The 7871-nt window shown below is 40.0% G+C and overlaps 1 protein-coding gene across 1 annotated transcript in view; it reads right to left on the bottom strand.

The window, feature by feature from the left end:
• LOC149800819 (adipokinetic hormone/corazonin-related peptide receptor variant I-like) overlaps positions 1-7871 on the bottom strand; it is a 216699-nt gene that overhangs the window by 71318 nt on the left and 137510 nt on the right. The gene's annotated exons all lie outside the window — the stretch shown is intronic.

Genomic DNA, 7871 nt, shown 5'->3' with positions numbered 1-7871 from the left:
ACAAAATAATCTATAAAGACGACTATATTGTCGTCCATATAATAATAGTCAAAATGATTATTAATGGTTGATTGATTTAATAGTCTAAAAATGTTTTGTCCAGGGAGATGCGTACGAGCATTAATTGACTAGTGTTCATCGAATGTGTATACTATTCAGTCTGCGTTGTGTTACATATTTATGGTCACAAACTAAGTAACTGAAAGAAGAAAAAAAAAACAAGTTTTGTAAAACTTAACAAAACAATTTAATTATCAAATTTAAAAATGAAAATATGAGAGGAACTTGCAGCGTTGTGAAATAAATCTAAACTAATCCTGATAAAGTTATATTAAAGTCCAAAAGATTGAAAAGTTCCGTACAAAATTTAAAAACCGGAAATGTGCTGGTCTGCCAAAAATTGTGACGTTGTCAAGATGACGTGGTCCAGAAACTCCTTTGAATCATTGTCAATAGTCCCAGAATAATATTATATTCAAAATAATGAGTAATTTCTATTTCCACTCAATAGTCAAAACAAATGTTTTCCTCTCGAGCATAATTTAAGTACAACATAAAACATTTTTGCAGACTTTCAATAGGAATGTAGGAAATGAGGATGATTCCAAAACATAGAAATGAACCATTTCGCTTAGCTATATTCTTCTTTCATAATTCATATCATATCCCACGAGACAGATCTTGCTACTTAATTTAACTTGAAATGCCTATTCATGTTACTTAGCCCAACCTATGGGATAAGACTCAATTCTTCTAGAATCGCCCAAACCCCATTAGCTAATGAGAAATTAATACAATGTCGTCATTAAGTAGTCTTATGATTAATATTATTAAGGATACTTTAAAATCCCAAATCACACCCACGCATGTAAGTGTCTAAATATACCTCCTATGTAATTGCATGCTCTTTATATTTCTAAAACAGACCATAGTCACGTAGGCAGAATCTAACTAAACAAATATTTACAGTTTAGAGCTATGAATAAAAATTACAAAAGTTAGATAAAATCATGTACTGGAGTTAACAAATATATAGATATACAGAACAATAGTTAACATAATGGTCATATTGATGCATGTATTTAATTATTAATTACAATTTGTGTTCACCACCTCGCACATGTTGCACTCCATGTGACATAGGGTAGACATGGGAGAAGAAACAAGTTACTGAAACTGGTATTAAATCCTTTTAGTGTAACTCTGAAAATTAGTCCATTGTAAAACTCCTTTTCTTCAAACATTTAGTGGATATGTATTGGATGAAAACAGTTTATTGGTAATTAACTAGGGTCCGTCCACTTAGTTAGGATTGACGTCTGAATAGGCTATACAAATTTATTTTTTCGCTCGTAATTGTTTTCTCAATGGGTCAAGCCGCGTATAAAAATTTTAACAGCCGATTGAGTGGGTGGTTAATTATCCAATATAATGTTCATTACATACGCGAAAAGCAGTAAGAAAAGGTTATATTCGAGTGATCGGGTTTGTAATTAGGTTATATAATATTTATTTAACAAAATATTTTTTTAAAAATTGGGGGAAAAGAAACGCATTGGTTCATCGGATACCGGTGGGTTTAAAGTCATTGCGGGCTGAACTGATAGTATATTGTGACGTGAAGGTAAATGACACTGGGGAGAACACTGAATTGTAATTTCCTGCATAAACTTTACATAATACACACGCAGTAATAAAAAGCAGCAGAGGGGGCGAATCCTACAAAGGTCTAGAGACCACCAAATGATAAAATAAGCCTTAAAAAAAAAGCTAATCCTACAACAAAACGAGACTTCCAAATGCTAAAATAAGCCTTCAGAAAGGGGGGGGGGGATTCTACAACAGCAACGAGACAAAAAAACGCGACCCCCCCCCCCAACTTGTTGTCGCCGCCCGGGGCTGCTCTCTTCGAGTTTCTCACGTTAACCATACAATGTATCAAGTCCGATACGGTATCGTGTTTTCGGGTCGTGTAAATTTATTGTTACAAATCCATGCGGGGTTCTTTGAGCGCGACTAAAGAAATTTTTGAATTTATTTATGTCCATATCACCGCTACACCATGTCTGATGAATGTTTCTCAGCGTGTGAACATCAACTCCATTAAACACCGCAAGAAGATTACAGTTGTCTCTAATTACTTTAGGAATTTGTGTATAACGCTGAGTAATATAAATGACATCGGTGTTTTTATGACGACCCCGGGAAAATATTCTTGCAGGATTTTTTTGCTTGTCCAGCATCACATCATCATACACTACTAGGTTATTTATTTCCCCGTTAAGGTCTTCAACGCTGGGAGCTTCTTCGATATCAGTGATAAATTCAACTACTTCCTCGCCGTCTTCACTCAGCGCTTTTGCACTCTCATTAAAATCTTTTATAACATTATAGCATCGCTGATCATCTACAGATGGTGCTACCAAATACAGCTTATCCCACTTCATCCACTTCATTATCATGTTCAACAGCAGTTGCGTTTTACCCGATCCTGACGGTCCTATGATGATCATTCTGATAGAGTTTGGTAGCACTGAATTATGCTTAACTGGCTCCTTTCTTCGCGTCGCAGAAAAATCTGTAATTTCCATTTGTATATAAGGAATAATAATTATGGATTTATATTGTGTAAAGTGTAAGGCACGAACCCCTACGAATGATCTAACAACCATTACAACAAAAAATAACAGACAAGCACTTTCTGGTAAGTGTGCGCGATGTGGCACAAAAAAATTTAGATTTCAAAAAAAAAGCTTAGCGGAGGTGACATTGCAGCCAAACTTGGAAAGCTCCCCGGAACTCCCTGGGCAAAGTATCCCGGAGAAAAACATCTCCCAGGATACAATTACTGCGGTCCAGGGACCCGACTAGATATCAGACTTGATGAACAATCTAAACCAAAACCGGGAGAGTATCCGATAAACGCTATCGACGCAGCGTGTCACATACATGATGTTGCTTATCGAAGTAAAGATCTACAAGACAGGCATATCGCGGATGTGAAATTAATTCATGCACTAAGCGCCATAAAAAATAAATCATTTAAGGAGTCACTCGCTAATTGGTTAGTAAGATCAGCGATGAAATCTAAATTAGCATTAGGCGCTGGATAATTAATAACAATGGAAGCATTTCCAATGCAAGCGATTTATTATTCCCCAATCGGATACTGGAGAGGTAACTCAGCAATTAATAAACTCGCCAACGCGGCATCAGTAACACGCGAGGTTGCCAAAAAATGGCTGTCAAAACAAGCAATATGGCAAATCTACCTACCACCACCTCGACAAATCAATTTTGCACATTTTGATGTTAGTGTGCCCAATGAAGTTCATCAGGCTGACATACTATTTCTGCCTCATGATACTGTCCGTAGAAAAACATACAAATACGCGCTAACAGTAGTTGATGTTGCTAGTAGATACAAAGAAGCAGAACCGTTAGCGACTAAAACAGCCGCTGAAGTTGCCTCTGCGTTTAAACGAATTTATCAGCGAGGACCTCTAAGCTGGCCCCGATTATTACAAGTTGATCCTGGTAAAGAATTTCAGGGCGCGGTATCATCACTGACAAAGCAGCATAACGTTGTTATACGACGAGGGCATACTGAAATTCATCGGGATCAGGCAATTGTTGAGCGATTTAATAGAACACTCGCTGAGAGATTATTCGGATACCAGTACGCGAGGGAATTCATTTACGATACGAGATCTCGTGAATGGGTTGCAAGACTGCCAAACGTGATAGCCGCACTGAATAATGAAATTACCAGAACAACAAACATGAGACCTGTAAATGCAATCACAAAAAAATATATACCCCCCGTCAGTGAACGCGGACAACAGCAACAAAATGTTTCAGCGAGGCCACTGCTGGGTAATGTCACCGTTAGGTATTTATACGAACCAGGCGAACTAGAAGGAGGAAAAAAAAGAGCAACCGATCCCACATGGAGTGTTACTACACATAAGATATCCAGCATAACAAGATCAACTGGGAGAAACGCAATCTACAGATTAGATTCAACTGCTCCTCAGCGTGGATTCACACGCGAGCAACTTCAGGTGATTCCCACGGATACACAATTACCACCCCGATCACTAAAGTGATTCGCACTAAAGTGATCCGCACTAAAGTGATCCGCACTAAAGTGATCCGCACTAAAGTGATTCAATCATTTTAAATAACTGCAGCAACACCTCTGCGTCGGTTACACTCAAGACAGGTCAACATCACATTTTCACGTGTATGACCACGACTGCTATCTATTCTATCTACGGTAAATTGTCTTGTGTCGTTTTTCGAATACTGCCACAGCAATAAACAATTACAACTCGCACAGTGATTATTCTGCTGTTGTTGTAATTGTATAATGAGTGTTTCGTCGAGATCAAACTCTCTACCATTTTTTTTGTCGCTCTGTTTGTAACCGGCTAATTTCTTTCTTATTGTATCATCAACGATTGATCTGTTGATGCTGTCGTTGACAACATCATCTAATACAATTCTTTGTAACTGAGCTATCCTTCTTACTCTTGACACGGCTAAATAAACTAAATTTGACCACTCGATGCGATCATCAACAATCCAAACTGTTGTATCTGAAATAGTTAGTCCCTGCGAACTGTGGATGGTCATAGCGTATCCTAGCGTCCACGGGGATTTGCTCATTTTCAGTGCCTGTTCGACAGCATCAACATCAACGATAACAATATCATTTAATACTAAATTCTGTTTCTCCGGACCCGACGCAGTCAGGCGCCCTGGAATATCAACATCAATATTCTGCAATCGCGTATCAGCTGGTCTATAACACAACGGCACTGGCAACATGGGAAATTTCTTCTGATGTAACTGAAATAACCGCTGCTGAAGTGTGTCCCTGACTATCTTTCTACTTGCCACTATGAGATCACTTGGTTTCCACATTTTCCAAAAGTCGCTCAGCGAAGTCTCTGGAATTATTTCACGCATTATCTCACACTGGACTTTATTGGTTTGTAGCCTGATCAGTGCCTTAAACTCTTTCAGCGTTTCATCGAGTGCTCTAACATCGTTAGTTATTTCCTCATAATAATCTACAAAAGTTTTCAGCCACTCGTGTGGAGATTCACCTGTAAATGGCGGTGGTTGACCATGATCGCCGCACATCACCACTGCGGTATTTTTCTTTAGCAACCAATCCAGAAACTGTTTTAATATATCTAACGGCACAGTGTCTATCTCATCCCAGATGATTTTCTCGGGAATATATTTCGTTCCCATTCGTTCAGGTGTCCACGTGCCGCCGCTGTATTTGAAAAAACTGTGATACGTGCACGCGTTAACATCCCGTTGTCTCATCTCCCTGGCAAGTCTGTGTGTGGGAGTCAGCACGACCAAGTCAGAACCGCGAAATAATTCAATCGCTCGAGTTGTTTTACCAGAACCACCGGGACCGTTCAGATAAACTGTTTTGTGTCTTGTAACAGGATCGTGCACCGGCGGCAACAACGACGTCGAAGACATTTCTGCGCTGCGATACTCATCCACGATTTCAACGTCAGCTGATTCACAATATCCGTGTAACATTTCATTCTTTATTCTCCACGAGCCCCACGATGGATCATCCGATATAACATTATTCAACACCGCTAAGTGTTTTTTATTAATATAAAATGAATCCGTTGCAACTCTTACTGCGTCAACGGGGAATCTATTAATCATCGACAACAAATTTATGGATACATAAGCGAGCATCGAAGATCTCAAATGTGTGTACTGAGATGATTCTCCGTCGATATAACTAAAAACAGTCCCTAGTTTTTCCCCGTTTGACAGAAACACATCTTCGCGTTTACAGAACATGTTGTTCGTGGCTGCATCAGCGACAATAAGATTCAATTCAGTCTTGTCCATGATTAATCGACTGTGATGTTGTTTATGATCATACGCTCCACCTTGAGTGAATTTTCCTATTATTTTTCGTCCTAGATCTTTTGCTGTGCTTGCATCATTTTTGATAATATCGTCGATAGAAGCTTCTGGATATTCTCGTGACCAATCTTCGATGACTTCTTGTGACGTAACCGGAGTTGGCAACCAAACTTCGGTTTGACGACAATAACATATAATCGCTTCGCTGACCGTCAGCGACAACAATATTCGACTGTCAAGCATGTATCGCAATAACACTATCGGTGCCCATCGCTGTTCAACGAAATGTCTGCCAAACCAAACATAACACACAGGATGTAAATCCTTAGCGAATTTAAACGACGACACACAAGCAAATCCGGTCAAGTCAAAATCAGGCAATGGTCCGTTTACAGCAACTCTTGTCATCGAGTTTGTAACGTGGCCAAACCGTTTAAAATATTCGCTGCATTCTCCACGCCCAAGGAAACTTCCTGGATAACACGCCGTCATGTCCACGGATATCATATCGCGGTAATCATACCGAGTATTCCACAAACCGCCGTGTCCGTATTCGACACAGCTCTGTTGGATATCCCCAAGGAAACTTTTCGGAGTTGGTCTCCATGAATTTCGTTCCCGGGCTACATGCGCGGCAACACCCGGGACAGTAAAACAGTGTCGCAGTAACGTATCAGTGTCCGTCGCATGATATTTTTCTGCGAGTTTTTTCATTTCGTGCTGTAACGCCGCCGTTCTGTATATTTCCCCGTCGGGTCTCACAAACTGATTATATTCTCCATCTTCGCTCGAGAATAACCACACCGACACTGGATCGGTTTTACTTATCCGATGAATACAATCAAACATATTTCCCGAGTAATACTTCACAACACGGTCTCGCGGAAATATTCTAACCTGGTCAGTCCAAGCGTGACTGTTATGATCGATAATATTTATTGAAGCTCCATTGCGATTATATTTTGACTCGTACAATACCGTACCGGTTAACGATGAAACCGTTATAGGAAATCTCAGCGAGCGTTCCAACGCGGCAACATCATTTATTGACGCTCCTGTATCCGCTACTCGTTTAGCCCATTCTGTTATTTTATTTTTTCTGATCTCGGTTAGACCATTTCCACGTGGTGCATTTTTAAAATGTTCCATTACTCGCTCAGCTACACAATTCATCCTTGACTCTGTCAACGGCGACACCCTCATCGGGGCGAGTTTATCGACACTTGGTTTCTTTATCGGATAAATTCCATAAACGACCGCGGTCACAGGATACGCTCTGGCATAATACGGTTTATCAATCCCAACAAGTACTCCCGGGTTTGAGTCTTTGCTCAACAAAATGGTTTTTCCGCGCGGATCAAGAACAGGGTCTAGTTTGTCTCTGATAATCCACTTTCGGGTTCCCTCGTCGTCGACTCCAACAATAAATTTTATCTGCACGAAATATCTTCTCGTGTCGAGATACTCAATTATATTACGCGCGATTGTATCGTTGATGGTACCATCAATGATGAAACTCAAGGAGTTTTCACGGGAAACTCTTCGAGTTTCGCGGATAATTTTATACGAAGACCACGTGTGTGCGGCACCATCACGACGAAACTCTTCTTTGGCGTTCTTGATAACACCAATTACCGTTGCTAACTCTCTTCGTCGTGGATCAGCGGTTAACCGGTCAAGATCGAATCGAGAACCTGATACGGGTTTTATTCTGGATAGTCTTTCAAATTCCTCCATATTATAATTAAGACAAGTATTTAAATAGATAAAAATATTATATATAATGAACCAATGCAAGTGGATTAAACTAAATTCATCAGCGCCGTGTAGCAGACGTTGCAGAGGCGAATACTGTGGACAACATGCTCAACAGGTCCGCGGTGGGAGTCTAGGACCGATACCGTGTATCAGATGCGGCATTGGAGTACGAGGAAAAACGCAATTATGTTCAGCGT

Source organism: Sinohyriopsis cumingii, chromosome 4 (genome assembly GCF_028554795.1).
Source record: "Sinohyriopsis cumingii isolate HCF-2022 chromosome 4, ASM2855479v2, whole genome shotgun sequence".
NCBI classification, from domain to species: domain Eukaryota; kingdom Metazoa; phylum Mollusca; class Bivalvia; order Unionida; family Unionidae; genus Sinohyriopsis; species Sinohyriopsis cumingii.
Note: the sequence above shows the minus strand (reverse complement) of the source record. Positions and strands in the feature narration are given on the sequence as shown.